Source organism: Cupressus sempervirens, chromosome 2 (assembly GCF_028749045.1).
Source record: "Cupressus sempervirens isolate cs-2001-9-10 chromosome 2, ASM2874904v1, whole genome shotgun sequence".
NCBI classification, from domain to species: domain Eukaryota; kingdom Viridiplantae; phylum Streptophyta; class Pinopsida; order Cupressales; family Cupressaceae; genus Cupressus; species Cupressus sempervirens.
The window spans coordinates 728,302,067-728,320,889 of NC_143119.1; positions in this window are offsets into that span (position 1 = coordinate 728,302,067).

The following is an 18,823-nucleotide window of genomic DNA, read 5'->3' on the forward strand; positions in this document are numbered from 1 at the left end:
CTCTTACTTCTTGTACCTTTTCTCATACTTTTTTCTCTCCTCCTCCTTCTTTTTCTTCTTTTTCTTCTTCTTCTTCCTCTTCTCCTTCTCCTCCTTCTCCTCATCCTACTCCTTTGTCTTCTCCTCTGCTCCTCCTTCTTCTTCTTCTTCTTCTTCTTCTTCTGCTTCTCCTTCTCCTTCTTCTTCATCTTCAACTTCTCCTTCTCCTTCTCCTTCTCCTTCTTCTTCTTCTTCTTCTTCTTCCTCTTCTTCCACTTGATATCCCTCTTTTCCTCCTTTTTGGTGCTCTCTTTCTCCTCCATTTGGTTCTTCTTCTCCTCCTCCTCCTCTTCCTTCTTCTCCTCCTTCTCTTGCTTCTATGTATTCTACTCCTCCTCCTCCTCCTCCTCCTCCTCTTCCTCCTTCTTCTCCTTCTTATTCTTCTTCTCCTTTTGCTTCTTCTTCTTCTTCCACTTCATCCTCCTCTTCTCCTCCATTTTCTTCCTCTTCTTCTCCACTTTCTTCTTTGGCTTCTCCTCTTTTTTCTTCCCCACCTCCTCCTCCTAACCTATGTTTAATCCTAAATCAAAAGAAACAATATATAGACATCAATAGAAAACTATTGAATACATGAACATAAAGTTAAATAATACAATTCTTACAATATATGATTAAAATATATTTCTTGTATTGTTTAAAAAAATTATATTTAAACTAAATTTAACTTTTAAAATTTTAATGAAATTTAAGCATCTTTAGAAAATAAAAAGTATTTACCTTTTAAGAACAAATTTAAAATCACCATATTTATTCCCTACTAAAATTAAGTTTTCAAATTCCTTATTTTTTCTATACTCAATACTAAATGCATAAACAACATATAAATATACCTTTTCTAAAATGATAGCAAATCTAAAACAAAAACATGTAATACAAATAATCTTCTTTTACATTTTTTAAATACAATATTTATTTTATAAACATGTTTGTATTATAAGTTGTTGTCATAACTATTGACCTTATATTTGAAGGTTTATGAATTTGAATGAACTTCAGAAACCCATTATATTCTTCAATATTTCCTTTTTTTTATCACAATTCTTTTATGTACTACTAATTTTAAAATATTATATATATAAAATATTCTTTTCTTATAATAATTTTAACTTTTATAAACTGAGAATTCTTTATCACAATTAAAAATAATGTTACTATATAATTTAAAATTTTTGGATTAAATAATAGTTCTATAGAATTCCTAATTCATTTCTTGAGTCCAAGCTTCATAGTGATTAAGACTTAATTTTACTTTATTATAGAAGTCTCAATTTGAATCGTAAGCCAACCTTAACTATTAATTGTAACTCTAACAAAAAAAAATAGTATCTTTTATTTTATTTTTATTTGTGTACATATTATATAGTATCTACAAATCAATTCATAAAATATTTCATATGAAAAAAATTGATCAATATTATGAATACATATTTTTTATTAGAAGGATATATAAAATATAAATATTATATATTTTAAAATTTAATATAATGTGACATTCTTTTTTATTTAATTTTAAAATAATTAAATAAAAAACTTAAAAATGATCTCCTCCTCTTCCCCATCCCCCTCACCCTCCCCCTCCCCCTCCTCCTCCTCCTTCTCCTTCTCCTTCTTCTTCTCCCTCTCCTTCTCCCTCTCCTTCTCCTTCTCCTCCTCTTCCTCCTCCTCCTTCTTCTTCTTCTTCTTCTTCCTCTTTTTCTCCATCATCATCTTCTTCCTCCTTTCTAATCTTCCTCCTCTCCTTCATCTTTGCATCCTCGCGCTCCTCCTTCAAGTTGTTTCTTTCTAAATTACATTATAATATATAAATCTTATCATTTTAATTGTTAGCCCCAACCGATAATGTAATTGATAGTGGGAGATTGTTATTTGATGATTCTATGAATGGATGTAAAAGAGTCAAATCAGTTGTTATATTGTCATTGATATCAAAGTCTTAGTTGGTAAGACAATATGACAACTCAATTAAGTACCATATCATTAGATTGATGAAGAGGATTTGAAAAAAGTGTGACAAAGATGAAAGTGATATGTTAGGTATTCAATGGGTACTTGAATGAGTTGGATAGTGACAATGTATTATTGATTTGTTTATTTTACAATCACGAATTATTTCAATGAATCCATGCCTTGGTTTCCATGGCTCTCTACAAAATTAGTATGTCTTTTCCTTATTTTCTTTCTTTGGTTCTTCATACTTGTTTTGATTTTTAGGAGTGCAAGTCTTGGATCTTTCCTTTGATGACTCCACCTTTCAGGCCTTCTGAATGGCTTCTTCCACCGTTTGAGGTTCTAAAGGGTTCACTATATTTTTAATGGAATATTTTAGTCCTTCAATGAACAGGTAAGTAAGTCTTCTTTGGGATAAGTCAGGAACCATTACTAAAAGTTTTTGAAACTCATTTGCAAATTCTTTGACTATTCCATGCTGTTTTAAATGGGCCAGTTCCTTGAAGTACCATTCAGGTTCGATTTGATCAAATCGTTTAATAAGTTTTTAAGAAAATTATTGCTACAAGGTTACGTGTTGATGGCTTAGGGAAAGAAATTCATGAGCTATCCCTTCTAAGTGAAGGATGAAAAATTGAAGGTCACCTTCTTAAGTAACTGGGCTAAGTGTAAAGTAGGAGTTTATTTTTTGAAGCCATGCATGGCCTATCATTTTTCTTGAGACATCAAAGTTGGGTAGTATTACTTTGTTCACTTTGTATTTCAAATATTTAATAATGTACCATCTTGTTTTTTTAGGGACTTCATGTTTTTTACCTTCACAAAGTTCTGCAAATGTTATAAGTTTCCTGATTTCAGGTTCAAGGCTTGCATAGGCTTTTGCATTATCCATGGTATTATTATTGGGTTGGTCTATTATTTCCTCTTCTCTAGGTATTTCTTCCCTTGGAAAGAAAGGGGGGGTATTGGAATTCGAGAAGATGATGATTCATTATTGTCTATTTCATTTGAATTTATATCTCTCACATGGGATGAGTTATTCTTGAGGTTATTGATGAAATTTCCCATATTTTGTAAAGCATTTAGAAGGGCCTGATTGGATTTTTCTAATTTTTCATTTTGACTCAAGAGGGTTTGATTAGTATGTTCCATAAACGCCCTTAGTTCATTTTCTATTTAATTTGTGGTGGTTTTCTTAGTTCTTCTTTTGTAAGTTTGCATGAATTGTTCTTCTACAATGGCAAGATCGATGCTTTGACACCACTATAATGTCCCTTGTCTATTTGGCTAGAATTCTCGCCTCTACCTTCTACACCTGCAATGGTGTTAGTACTCTAGTGGAATTATGAATTAAAATAGAACATTATTTTACTAATTAGATAACAATGTAGGGTTCTTAATCCCAATTGCTCCCATTTTTAATGAAAGGCTGTGATCAGATACTTAGTTCTTGAGGGAGGTTTCCTGTAGCTTTAGCTATTTTAGGATAACTCTCCACTAAGCATCATCCTCTCAATATACTTCCTCCCTTTAAGACCTATGGATAATCGTCCCTAATTTATCCATCCTTCCTAGAAGATTTCTCAATCTAGGCCTATGGATAACCTTAAAGGATGTTTCCATCTTGTCATATGCATATGCCTGTAAACTTTAGTATACTGATCTTCAAAGATAAATGACCTTTGCCTTAATCCTTATTCTTTTTGGACTCTGAGCTATTATAATCTTACTATGTCAATGTGATTTCTAGCTCTCTGTATCTCAACCTTGAACCTATTTAATTGGTGCAGTATTCCAACTTTATGGGTGGCCCCTGGTTCTTCTAAAATATATCAATCTAATGATTATCTTTATCTGCCTTGTGTTTATGTGAATGTTGTAGTATAAGAATGAATGATAACTTCAGAAGCAAGTTTTGTTCCTTCTCTCTTGACTATGGTTGCCTCTATGACTATAACATACAATATTTGACGTGGTGAAACTTGTACAGGATTAAGGTGATTCCTTGTTACTCCCTTACTTTGTTGTAGTCAACCTGCTCCTGAGCCTGGTCTTTCTATTGGTGCTTGGAGATTATGATATCCCATCTTGATTGGTTTTTCAAGCTTGGATGTTGACTCTAGGATGATAGTTTGTATTTGCTTCCAGGTGTGACTACCAAATACTTCCTTCCTACTATGTCTGTTAGGTCTGATGGAGATTTGATCAATATTGGCAAAGATGAAATGCTTGACAATGTTTGCCTTGTTTTATGATAAATTTGTATTGTTTTGCCTTCAATATTGTGCTTTGATTCCTCTCTTCGATGCCTTTTCCTCGTCACATTTTCTAGTTATATGTAGGAGTCTACTTATTTGGAGAGTCATGACTTTTGACTGGTCGGCCCCTCTTTCAATTTTTACAATGTTTTAAAAAAGAAAGAAAAGCAAAATATATATAACATTATCACCATTAATTTAATCATAATCTAGACAATTATGTTGGCCTTTAAAATAACTATGATTACATTATATTTTTTTTAATATTTGAAAGAATTAAAATAAGGGGTAAGGGAATTAATAATAATTATAGGAATTAATAACAATTTTAATTTTAATTATTAATGATAATTTTGAGGGAAATAGTCTCTAAACATTTTTTCCTCGTGATATTGCTAGGGAAAGAAATCCACTCATCATTCTTGTCCTATTTCTTAATGTATTCCCTTAGGGATTATCACAGTATGTAAAAGAGTCACATCAGTTGTTATATTGTCATTGACGTCAAAGTCTTAGTTGGCTAGACAATATGCTAACTTAGTTAAGTACCATATCATTATATTGATGAAGAGGATTTGAAGAAAGTGTGATGAAGACAAAAGTGATATGTAAGGTATTCAATGGGTACTTGAATGAGTTGGACAATGATAATGTATTATTGATTTGATTATTTTACAATCATGAATTGTTGCAATGAATTGAATAATACAAGCTTAATTGAGTAACAAGGTTAATGAAGGCAGACTATATTCACCAAGTGACAGCTTGCTAAATAAGTCTGGAAAATTGGAATCTGAGGCTAACTTTTGATGGAAATTTGGAAAGCTCGAGACAATCTAAGGCATGAGTCAAAGTTTTTTACAAGATCAATGATTGAGAAAACTTAAGAAGGGTATGATGATGGAAATTGAATGAAGATAAGGATGGACACAAAGTGTTGGAAATACAAGAGGAGTAACTGAGATAAGCTTCTTGATATTTAGTTTTACATGTGTGAAAGTGTAATGAAGTATTTTACTTTTGAAGGATGATTTGGAGTATTCTATTACTATCATTTTCATGCCAAATTGGCTTTTGGAAAATTGGCTTGTGATGATGGAGATATGTGAATTGGCTGCTAAAGACTACTAACATTCTTTTAAGGTGGGAGGAGTACAAGATTGTCTACAAAAATTAAAGTTGGATGTGTTATTTTTGTTATTCTTTAGTTTGGTGCTCTAATGCCACATGGGTGAATTTAAATGTTTCCATTGGTAGAAATTTGGATGTTTTCATGATGATTAATGGATAATAGGGCATATATAATTCATAAGGTCAATTCTTATGGACATGTTGTCACCTCTCTATTTTTTGTTGCAAGAGAGACTCTTTTTATTATTTAAGTTGTCATTGAAGATGAAGGTTGGAACTTTCAATATTAATAACCTTGATTTCTTGTTAGATCTCCTCGGATATGACTAGGACAACTTTAATGTTATTTCTAGCCCTTTTTGCTCTAAAATGGTGGAAGTCTTACAGTTGATAGAGGACACTCTAGACGAGGTGAGAGGTGATGAAACTTAGGTAATATTAAAGATATTCATTACTACCTTGTATTATGGGAAGATGATCTTATCTATGTAGATGTTTCTCGTATGAGTCTCATCATGCTTTGGTTTCTTGAACCTAAGTATTCTTTGTTGAGGGTCATGGGTGGACATAGATTATGTATCAAACTTGACATGATTGATTAGGTTTACAAAAATAACCCTATAGTTTGGTTTATTTGCAAGGAAGGTTGGATTGGCCTATTCATGGAGGACATGATTAGCTTTGAATAAAATATTTCTCATTGATTTGTCTCTTCTTGGGATGAGCAACATGTGATTGTGGGATGTATGACCTTCAAAGTTAATGAGGGGTTCATTGAAAAAGCTACTAACCTTTCTAAAATGGGAATAAAATGAGGAAAATAGTAATAATCCCAACATCGATAAGCTTCTTGATATTTAGTTTTACATGTGTGCAAGTGTAATGAAGTATTTTACTTTTGAAGGATGATTTGGAGTATTCTATTATTATCATTTTCCATTTCTTAATTGCCTCTACAATTGTGACCTTACATCCATTCCTTCATATTTGCTCCACTCTTTAGGGAGTAATGTTAAATAAATTATCGAGGCTACAAATAATGGGAGGAATTCATCTCGAGCTTTCCACTCCAAAGACTAGTTTGGTCCAGCCTTCCTCTACTACTCCTTCCTCATCCTTTTCCTCCCCTTATCCATCCAAAGACATCGTTTTACTAGTTATTAGATTCCAATAATGAGATTACAGAGGGAAAAAATACCCATTATTTCTCAACCAGAATTGTCGTTGAGCTTAAGAGAAAAGGGAAAAAAAGTATTATTGAGTCAAATTTGAGGAATTAGAGGAAACTACAATTAGCGAGGAGGAAAATTTTGACAATGTTGACTCCACCTTCCATATCTCAATGAGTATGAAAAATGATATCCCTTCCCCTAAGCCTAATGTTAATAAAAATTTGTCTCCTCCTTTACCTTTTCCCATTGACAATAATATTATTGTAGAAAAGTTCCCACTATATGTGACTCCTATTGCTCCCAAGGTTGATTGGAAAGTTGAAAATTAATATTGTAGGTATCAATGAAGGTTTGTAGAGTTTGAAGGTTGAGGTTGCAAGCCTAGAGAGAATACTCTGGGATGTGATATATTCACCTTTAAGGTAACACTCATATTGAAAACCACTCTTTTCCTAATGTAGGACTAGGTGAGGGACACTAAGGTGATGGAGGATGAGAACTACACAGAGCTTTTCAAGTTCTTGACTAAAGAATGGGCCATAATGCATATATCCAAGATACATCCTATCAAGAATTCTTGATGCTTGTTGGTGGTTTTATGCTTTTTTTATAAAATTTCTATTGGCCATCTAGGCCTTAGTTTAAAACATTTATTTGATACTTGTTATATTTTTTAAAACTTGTGGTTCATCTTCGAGTTGGTTTTCCCTAAGCGGTAAAATTTAAAGACTTATATTTCATCGTTGAACTCTTATAGTTTACTTAGTGCTCCTAATATTGTTATCTGATTTTTTGATCATATATGTTGGGTTATTTCTGGTAGAGGTAAGTGTAGGTTATTTTCATTTTGTTCTTATTTACTTATTATTGATGTGTTTTTAATGGTAATCTACTGATAATCCTTTTGAATAGTTGTAAGAATGGGATAACACCCTTGTTTTATCATTGTTGATATAAAAACAAAGCCATTCCAAATGTAGTTTCATTAAAAAAGATGTACAAGAAAATAAATGTGTAAATTTGTAGGCATAAACGGCTCTATCTAAAAGGGAAGGAAATGATTTAAAAGAACCAAGAAGAAAAATCAGATAAAGAAAAAAAATAAAAGAAAATTAAATCTAAGAATTTTAGCCATAAAGACAAAAATGTCTAGAAACAGTAAATGCAAAAGAATTAAGTACTCTTAATCTATTAATCAATAATATAGAACATAACTATTTAGTTTTCTAAATAATTCAAAAGTAATATTAGGAAATACTAAAGATACACAAAAACATAACATTCAAGAAAGTCAAGGAATTGAATTACATTTAGATATTCTAGGTAATAACTCACTCAAGGAATTTGCTAACAAGAACAAAAGATGCACAAGTTTTAGAAAACTCCTTTTGGTAGAAAAAAGCTATTTGAAGAAGATAACATATAGTCTTATTAAAATTTAAGGTATATCATTTCAAAAACAAGATCCGCTTTGGACTTAGAAAAAGATCATTTTGAAAATATAGACTCAAAATCAAAAGATGGGATTAGTGAAGAATCTCTAAAAGAGAAAAATTGGTTAATACAAAAAATCTTGGATTTAGAAAAGTTTGAGGAAGAAGAGAAGTCTTTAGAAGGCATGCAAACTAATAATAACTCAATAGATTCCAAATAAATCAATGCTTCTACAATGAACGAAAACATGAATTCAACACTATTAGAAAAAGGAAGCTGGAGGAAAGTGTAAAACCTTTAAATCAACCAAGGTTAATAATAATATTTTTCTAGACATTGGGGAACCAATTTTACCTTACAAGGAAGATGCAAAACAAAATTTGCACCACAATTTTGTCTCCCTATTGAGGTAGGAGATTTTTTAGAGAATTTGAAATATTTCCAAATAATCAAAATCAAGATGACTCTGAATTCTATCAAGAAGAATCTGGTATTCAAGCAACAAACTTAGTTCCCAAGTTGAGAAATTATTAGAAAAAGGAAAGGAAAGTACTGACAAAGGAATTAGTAATAAAATTATGAAAGAGATAGAAAAAGAATGTTTGAACAAAGAAGAGGAAGACTTAATAAAGTCTTGTTTGTAGAATGCAAATAAAAACTTAGATAATCTTGGAATTGAACCAAAAGTGAGTGGGTTAGAACTCCCAAATTAGGGGAAAAATAAAAGGAAAAGAGGTATAAAATCCTTAGCTAAACTTAGAGCAGCTATAGGTCTGGCATAAAACTAGAAAAAGATTAATGTCCTTTTGAAAGTATGAAAGGGGAAGCTCCTTCCCTCAAAATCATGAAGATACCCACATGGAATATTAGGGGAGTAAATTCTCCCCCCCCCAAAAAAAAAACCACTTATTAAAGCAAAAATCATCTTTATTTAAATATGAAATAATTATAATTCAAGAAACTAAACTTAACAAAGAGGAAGGTGAATTTTTTTAAAAAGTTTAGGATTTTGGAAAATGGATTTAGTAGAATCAAACAGGGCATCTAAAGGGATTGGTATTTGTTGGTAAACAGATTTGTCTTCACATAAAACTTCCAAGATAACTTTTATTTGCCCAATAAAGGAGACACAAAAAATTACCAACAGTTGGATCGCTTTGCCATTGGATTGTGGAAGTGCTCTCTAAATTTTACAGGGTACAACTCCCCAACTTAGATATACAAAGAATGAAATTAAGAAATGCTTTTAACTTGAAAGTGAAGGCTACCCTTACTGTTCTTGGATAAGGGGCAAATAACTATTACCTACTTCACATAAACACCTCATAGCCAAGGTAAAGACATACAATCATTTACTCTTTTATGAGTTAAGAGCATAAAAGAGGCCACAAATACATAATAATGATACACTTGCAACTCCTGAACGAAATCGACTCACAAGGAAACAAAGATCTTGAAATATTCCATGATTTACATCATAACCATGAAATGAAGAATAAAACACATAATTTCAATATCCTTCAAGATATCATTTCATTTAAAAATAAACATATCTCAGAAAATCATGTACAACTTCATTATTCAGAAAAATACAAGCAACAAAGACTACTATTTATTTTTCCATTCCTTTCCCCTCCCAACATACAATTTGGTAAGATAAGAAAACATAACTAAAATGAATCCCTTTGTCATGCAACAACCCTGTCTACATAAAAGCATAACCCTTGTTTCATTACCCTCCGCATATTATAAGGGCCCGTTTGGTGAGCGGAATAGGAATATGTATTCTGGAATACGTATTCCAAAAATTGTGAATTCCTTGTTTGGATGCACCAAAATGAGATTGGAATACGAAGCAAAAATGGAATACGTATTCCATTTTTGGCCCAAAAATGGGGTTTTGCAATTCCACCAAAATAGGTGGTATTGGAATATGTATTCCTATTCCATTTTTTTAAATTTTAGAAAACATAAATTTTCGGGTCCGCGAATTCCCATTAAATATTCGCTGAACCAAACGGAGAACAGGAATACGTTCTATTTCAGAATACGTATTCCCATTCCGCTCACCAAACGGGCCCTATAGGGTTTCAAAACCGTTGAACGGTTATGGTAACCGATTCTAAACTTTATTCTAAACTGAATTGCCCCTTTGCTCATACTCTTACAACATTATAAACTTTATTAATCTATTTATGATATTGTGAATGTGAGACCTCTATAATACATATATGTTAGACGGCTCACATCTTCATATGTCTTACTTGTGTGATAAATTGTCATGTTTTCCTTCTCAATACTTATCTCAATAACCAACTATGCCAGGAGCTTCATGTGTACGTATAGACATCAACCAAGGGTGTCGCTCATGAGCTTGACCACATAGGATACCGTTAAACATTATAGGTCATTGTCTATGCATCATTGACATTGGTCGGAAGTTGACCATGAGTCAAGTGTCGGGGAGAAGGGAATGACGTCATTAATGTTTCCACTTCCTCTGGTACGAGATATCCATGCGATGTGCAAACAACTTTGATGCCAAACAATTTATGCATATGATGCTTTTTGACATTTGGTTCGTCACTTTTCCCATCCCGAGACTTACAGATCTCGAGAGGAGTCTCTGATTTATTTATGGTGGTATTCGACTACATAATAGCTTGAGGATCTCACGGTTAGTGGAATCAAACTCATCTAGTGGGGCCGGTCCTTGTGACTTACTATTATCACACAAGCTCCGAGTGTTTATCGAGTTTGAGCATTTTGTCAAACCTGTAGTAATTACTTACCATACTTCTTCCCCATGCATACTCTCTTTTCTGCTATAATGCTTTTGTCATGTGTTGGTTTATGACCTTCACCTTAGAAACCCGAGCTCACACTTGTCTTTCGAGCACTGTATCAAATGTTGGATGGACACTCTTTGTGCCATGTCAAGACTCCAAACATTCCATCAAGCGTGTTACATGCGCTGCCCATACTGGCTCTTTTTAATCACACTTGGTATGATTATGAGAAGATCCCATTTATCTGTAACTGTCTTGTAGATCTCGCATCTCTATTCACCACACCCATCTTCAGTAGGTACGTGATGTCTCCTAGTTGAATGATCTTATCGATCATAGGATTGAAAGCTGTGATGATCATCCACGGTTCTTCAAGTGTGAGCTGTTGCCAAACCTTCTGTAGGTATTTTGTCAAACAATTAATCGACTCCTATGGTTCGGTACCTAGCCGCCACACACCTTCGCAATTATATTTTGATTGTGCTTGAAGTCTTTAATAAAAGATTAGGGATATGTTTCCATCTATCCTCCAACGTATCACAGACACGCAAGATGGACGGGTATTTGGAACACGGTTCACATATTGAAGTTTTAATGTTTGATGTATGCTCAATTCCATTGCTTCGCCATTTCATAACGTGCTCTTGTTCTCACCTTTGAGATGCTCTATCAGACAGTTTTATGCACACCCGACACCTCAATTCCATCAAAGGAAACTCAATTACCCATTTAGATAATGCATGTTCAGAGGTGATAGTTGTCTATGACCAACTTCTTGTCAATACTCGTTATTATTCATGCAACTGAATTCATTCAATGGCCTTTGAAATATCCACACGTCTCCTTCGATGACCAAGCCACTTTATTAAGTTCTGAATGCTCAATTTGAGCATTGACGCATTATCTCGGATTTGGATTGGAGAACGTTTCATAGATCTTATGAATTCTTCATGGAGGTTATACCCGATTATGCCTTTTGGATTATACCAATATCATGACTCTGTGATGCTCCCAATGCATGATATCAGTTTAGGTTGCGGTGATTATCTTTTACAGACATGCCATCTGATTCAAATTTGGAATCTTAGTCTTACTAACATCGATTGGAAAGTAAATTTGGTCTTCAATAATATTACTCTTCATCTAGTCAGGCCATCTAAACCTAAATCTTGGTCTGCAGCAATGGACCCCTTCACTTTAAAACAAACTTTGGATTTTGGAATTCACAAGCTTCTGAAATGGTAACTCAAACATCAAAGCCTGGATCTAAACTTGGGTCTGGACCCGTACATCTGACTGTGACTCTATGTCTGTATTCTTGGACCTGCAACTTGAAGTTACACCTCAAAATTTGCATACTTCCGAGTCGTTAAAATTGAGCCTCTAGAATGAGAGTGAGCCACAAATGCTCATGTGTGCCCCCCTTCGATAGCATTGTAAGTTTTATGAATATCTTGGTATCCCAAAGTTATTATTGCATATTTGATTTCTCTAAATTTGAGATCTGATCATTCATGCCTCTAAACCATCAAATTGGTGTTCTCAACCTGAATCTAGAATTATCTTATCCCTTTTAATTATCAAACTCCGAACCATTTGAACCTTTGAACTTCTTGAACTCTTGAACTCTTGAACCACTGAACCAGTTCAACAGGTACAAAGTGGTTCAAAACCACTTTGCATGAATCAAACCTATTTGAATTTTGGCACACGTGTCTTTCAGTTCGCTATTATGACAATCAATTTTGAGCATTATCTTTACGAAACAAGGCTCCACAAAAGCATTTTCCAATATGTATTAGGAAGGAATTAAAGAGCAAAATATGAAAACGTTGTCAAGGGGACGAAGTTTTCAAGTTTGCAAATGAGGTCAAAACATCGACTAACAATATCATATGGGACCCAAGGCAAATTGATTATCCTCCACTTATATCTAATATAAATTAGATGGGAGGTAATGTTAAAAGTTACAAATATGATTTGCAATTTATTATTATTCATGTATATGGTCCTACATCAAGAACAAATAACAAATTATTATGGAATGAGAGTAGCAATTTTTTAGAATCAAACTCCTCATAAAATATCTTTATTGGGAGAGATTTTAATGTGGTTCTAGACTCTACAAAAAAAGTAGGTGGAACTTTGAATACTAATAATGTTATGTTTGATTCTAAAGAATGGTTTGATAAAAATAATCTTTTAGATATTCCACAATCTGATGAAACCTTTACATGGAATAAAAGATGAACAAGTTTTTGGAATATTGTTGAAAGATTAGATAGATTTATCTTTAAAGGAAATTTCATTTCATTTAACTATCCTTTAAGTTCTTTTATCCGTCCACATGCAGGTTTCAATCATTTTCTGGTTAGGTTAGAAATATTGGATCTTCAAAAACCTTCAAGAAACTCATTTGAGTGTGAAAAAACGTTGTTCTTAGATATAAAAAATTATTGACAAAATTAAATAATGGTGGTATGAAGAAATATTTAAAGGCTCAAAAATATTCTGCTTTATATCTAAATTGAAATCAATAAAAGAAAAAAATAACAAATGAAATAAAGATCACTTTAATGACATTTTTAAAAGAAAAATAGAAAATGAGTTAGAGTTGAGAAACCTAAATGAAAAAATCATCAAGGTAGGTATTGAAACGAAAAATACAACAAAGAAAAAGACCTTCTGGCTAAACAAGAACTTATCTTAGCAAAGGAGGAGATTTTTTGGAAATGAAAATCTAGAGAAAATTAGTTGCTAGAAGGAGATAGAAATACTAAATTCTTTCATAATAGCACTATCAATATAAGAAATGTAAATAAAAATTTCAAGAATTAAGGATCTCTCGGGAAGGATGACTGAAAATCTTAACAAAATATCAGAAACCCTTGTTGAATATTTTTCTAACATTCTAAACAATTTTGATTCTTCAAATTTAACAACTCAAACTAGCTTGGATCGATTCCTAAATTAATCATGACAGAAGACAACAAAATCCTAAATAAGTAATTTACTAAAGAAGAAATTAAAGAGGTCCTCTTTCAACTCAATCCTGATAAATCTCTAGGTCTGGATGGATTTCAACCCTTCTTCTTTCAACAATGTTGGGATATAATAGGAGAGGATCTCTAGAAGGCTATTGAAGCCACTAGGAATTATAGTTCTCTCTTGATCGAGATAAATAATACGTTCTTAGCTTTAATTCCAAAAAATTATGATTATGAGGAGCCGAGAGACTTTAGACCCATAACATTATGTAATACTATCTATAAAATCCTATCTAAAGCCCTAGCCAATAGATTAAAAAGATTTCTTCCCAAACTTGTTTTTGAGGAACAAACATGTTTTGTCCCAAATAGATCAATTTTTTATGGTATTATCATTATTCTTGAATTAATTCATTCAGTCCAAACAAATAAGGAATCTTTTATGATAATAAATTTGGACATTCAAAAAGCTTATGATAAAGTTGACTGGAGATTCCTCTGCAAAACTTTAGAAGCCTTTGACTTCTCTCGTCAATGGATTAATTTAATTTTTAACTGTATCTCAACTCCAAAAATCTCCCTTCTTATCAATGGTTGTCCTTAAGGAGTTGTTATTACCTCTAGAGTAATTAGACAAGGAGATCCTATATCTCCATTTCTCTTCATTATAATGGCAGAGGCATTTGCGAGAGCTATAAAAAAACCTAGGAAGATAGAAAAATTAAAGGTATCAAAGTCACAGAAGGAGTATCTAACATTACTCATCAGTGATTTGTGGATGATACTATACTTTTAGGAGAAAGTTCATTGGAAGTAGCACAAAACTTTAAATAGATAATAAATAATTATATGAAAGATTCAGGCAAGAAAGTAAATGCTAGCAAATCTAAAATCTTCTTTATTAACACAAAAGACAAAATGGAAAAAGATATTTGTAGTATGATGGGATACAAAAAAGGAACATTCCCATGTAAAATACCTTGGTATTCAACTTGAGAAAGGAATGAAGAACGAAAAATATTGGGACACGATTTTAGAAAAAAGTAGATAAGATCATGGATAACTGGAAAGGGAGATGGTTGACTAAAGAAGGAAGGATGACTATGATTAAAGAGGTTCTTTCAGCTATTCCTATCTATTATATGTCACACCTTCCTTTTCCCGAAGGTGTAAAAAGGAAATTAGATTCAAAACTTAAAATAAAATTTGGCAAGGAGCTTGAGAAAATAAAAAACAAGCTTTGATTAAATGGGATAATATTTGTAAACCTAGAGAGTATGAAGGATTAGGTATAAAAAGTGTTAGTTGGTAAAATGAAGCTTTGGGTGCTAAACTTATCTGGAGAATGTTCAAGGAATATAATAGCAAATGGGCTAGAATTCTATATCACAAATATCTAAAATTGTGGCAGTCTATTATCTTTATTTAGAAATATTAAAATCTGCCAAAAGGGTCTATAATTTGGATTTTTATGATGAGTTGTCGATCATTGATATCTAAAATTCTAAATTGGGATATAGGTTTAGAACAAGATAATTTATTTTGGGAAGATTCATGGGATGGGTTTCCATCTCCATATAGCGCTAATTTACCTATAAATATAAAAAATATGTTGATTAGTCAATGAGGTTAGTATGTGAGTGACTATAAAATTAAAATTAATAACAATTAATATGGGGGATGACAATGGAAACCTATAAATGATACATCTCTTACAATAGAAGAAATAAATATTTTCAAACAATTCCTAAGTAATAGACAAACAAACCATAAAGATAGGGAAGATAAACTTATACAGTGAGCTTCTAAACATGGTAACTACAGATTCAAGTTAGGGTATGAGAAAATTATGAACTCACAACAATGGGACAAGATTGATATTCCTCTTAATCTATGTTGGGATCCAATATGCTTACCAAAAGCAGTCATCTTCTTATGGGCATCTATGCAAAATAAAATCCCAACAACAGAAAAATTCACCAACATGGTATATGAATTTTCATCTAGATGTCCACTCTGCAAAAATGATTCAAAAACTTATGAATACTTACTTTTCTCATTTCCTTCAGCTCACTTTTGTTGGTGTTGGTTAAGCAAGAAATTAAACTCGCAATCGATTTTTCCTAATAGTCTGTTAGAATTCTTAAGAAGTTGGCCAAAGTATGGAAGCTCTAAGATCCATAGTAATTTGTGGAAAAATCTCCCCATCAATTCTTCTCTAGGAAACATGGAAAGAAAGGAACAAACAAATCTTGTGTAACCAAAAATTAGATTTAACCTCCTTTCGTAACAAGGTAGAAGCTTGTATTATCGAGGTTGCCAATAATAAGCTTTTATAAAGATGAAGGAGCATTTTCTGAATGGGATGCATAAATGTGTAAAAAATGGTTTAATCATATAAATTCCCTGTTGACATATGCCAAAGGTAGTAAATTAGATAGGAGAAACTATAGATGTGAACCTCTGCCTGCTGAATGGTCTAAGTTAAATTTTGATGAGGCCTCTAGAAGGAATCCAGACATACCAGGTTTAGGATGTATTATATGTTCTGACAAAGGTGTATGTTTACCAAAAAGGGCCAAACCTTTGGGATTTTTATCAAACAATTTAGTTGAATTAGAAGCCTTGATTGAGTGTTTAATTATATGTCGAGATCTAGGAATTAACAAATTGATTATTGAATGGGACTCTCAAATCATCCTTAACGCATTAAGAAAAAGAGAGACTCCTTATCGAATTCTAAATTCCAAGCTAGAATATGCCTTAGCCATAGTTGATCATTTTGAAGAAATTGTTATAAAACACATTTATAGGGAAGGCAATAAAGAAGCAAACGATCTAGCTAATAAAGGGGTTGATGCTAATTTTTTATTTATAAGAGTAGTTAACAATTAAAAACCCCATAGAATTCTTATTAGATAGGTATAATTAGATGCCAATAAATTAAAATGGAATGATCAAAGTTGGGAACCTCTATCTTCTAGAAGGAAAAAGTTTAATTTGTTGAGACTTATAGGGGTTATCTAGGTATAACCGATTTATGTATTTTTATTATTCAAATTAGAGGGCATGCTTAGCTACAAGGGCCAAATATTTGGATTTAATGTTAATTAACTTAGTTGTATTTAATGTTAATGTTAATGAGCGGGTCTCTCCTCCTTCTGATGATGAGCCTCTGGCTCGACGGTTGGAGAGGAAAAGAAAATCCTCAAGGCGATAGGAGGATGTTAGAGTAAATAATTAATTATCTAATTAGTTATTCTATTTACTTAAGCTTACTTAGGTAAATGCATTTTATTTATTAGTTGTAGTCTAGGAGTTAGTTATAAGTTGTTGACAATACGGGAGTTTGTTCTCTCCTAAGTCATACTTATCCTCTCACATTGTTCGAGGACTTTCCACCTCAAGTGGATGTATGCTTAGTTGTCACACTTATCTCCTAGCATCTTCTAGCTTGTTCTAAAAGATTCTTGGAGCTCTTTATATTCGGGCTCCCTCATTGTATCAGTACATCACTTTTCATTGTGTATTGTAAATACATTTTCATTGTGTTTCAATATCTTGTGGTCTCTCATGTCCATTTAAGGTTTTTCCCTTACTCCATGCTCTTCCTCTCCTTGGCTTCTCTTTGACAGGTTTTCGCATGCAGGTGATCTTGGGCATCTTTGAAGTTGGCTTTCATCAACTCCAACATGGTATTAGAGCCTTCCTGCTACTGCTTGGTTGAATATTTTTGAAGCCATGATTTGAAGTCACAAACCCTAGTTTGTTTGTGCATTTTTTCTTCAAATTAGGGGAACAACAATTTTTCGGAGCACTTTCAGCCCAAACGGACATCGCCATTGGATCCGAAAGGTCGTTTGCAGTCAGGATTCATATAAAGCTTTTTCAATTTTCGAGACAGAGCTCTAGAAGGCAAAAAAAAATTAGTTGCAGGGTTTCCGTACGACCGTAGGAACGATCTGCGATTTAAAAAAATCGTCGCCCACTGGCCACCCTGGCGCCGCCCTCCTGCGTCGCTCTGCCAGTAGAGCCTCCACTATGGCCACCTCCACCTTTGCGCTCTGCTCGGCCCACCGCCGCCTTGCTTCGTCAACGTTTTTCTGCTATGTCAGCGCCTTGTCACCCACAGCCTGCGTGTGACACATGGCAGGGGTGTCATGTGGCACATTGCCACGTGGAGCCTGCCACATGGCATCTTTTTTTGCGATGACAACCTCCAAGCCATCAATTTTAATGCTGTGACTTGCTGATGTCAGCATGATGTCATCCTGCATCAGCATCCTTCTTGCACCTCTCCATCAGGTTCTATTTTGGAGCTACCTTTAGTTTTTTGGCCATAACTTGAGCATATGGAGGTATTTTTTTGATCCGAAAGAAGCACCGAAAAGCTGGTTCCGAGACAGAGACATTGGTGCAGGTATTTTTAGGTTTTGTTGCATTTTTATTGACCATTTTTCAGTCAAAGTCTGAAGTCCTATTTTTGACTCCAACATGCATATCTTTTTGTGTCACATGCCCATTTTTTGAAAACTTTATATTTTTGGAAAGCTGGTACTGTCACCTTTTTAGAAATGTGGTCATTTTTTTTAGTTTTTGGCCCATGCTCTTTCTATCATAGTTTTTGCATTTTTGCTATATGGTGGATATCTTGAGTGTTTTAGGCCCGAGGATCATTTTCTTGGCATGGTTTCCTTTGTTTTAGGCTGTACTTTCTTTTGTATCAGCTTGTTTTCAATTTTGATCATTGTAGCTATCATTTTGAAGCACTTTTTTGTATCGCACTGAGATAAAGTGCCACTTTTGCATTCTGGGGATTAGGAACGTTGTTTTGAGTCAATTGTACATGCATTATTTTCATAAAGCACCATGGGGGATAGTTGTTTGCTATTTTAGGCATTCTCCCTTTGTCAAGTGAGTGTCCCTTCCACGACATTAGCCCATACAGAGTCAGTTTGATCGTGTCTTTATAGGTGTCTGTACCTCTTCCTCTCTCATCGTTCTTGGTTCATCTACAGGAGACTTTGGCCCACCTTCTCAGTTGTCTGTCATCACACCCCGTCTGC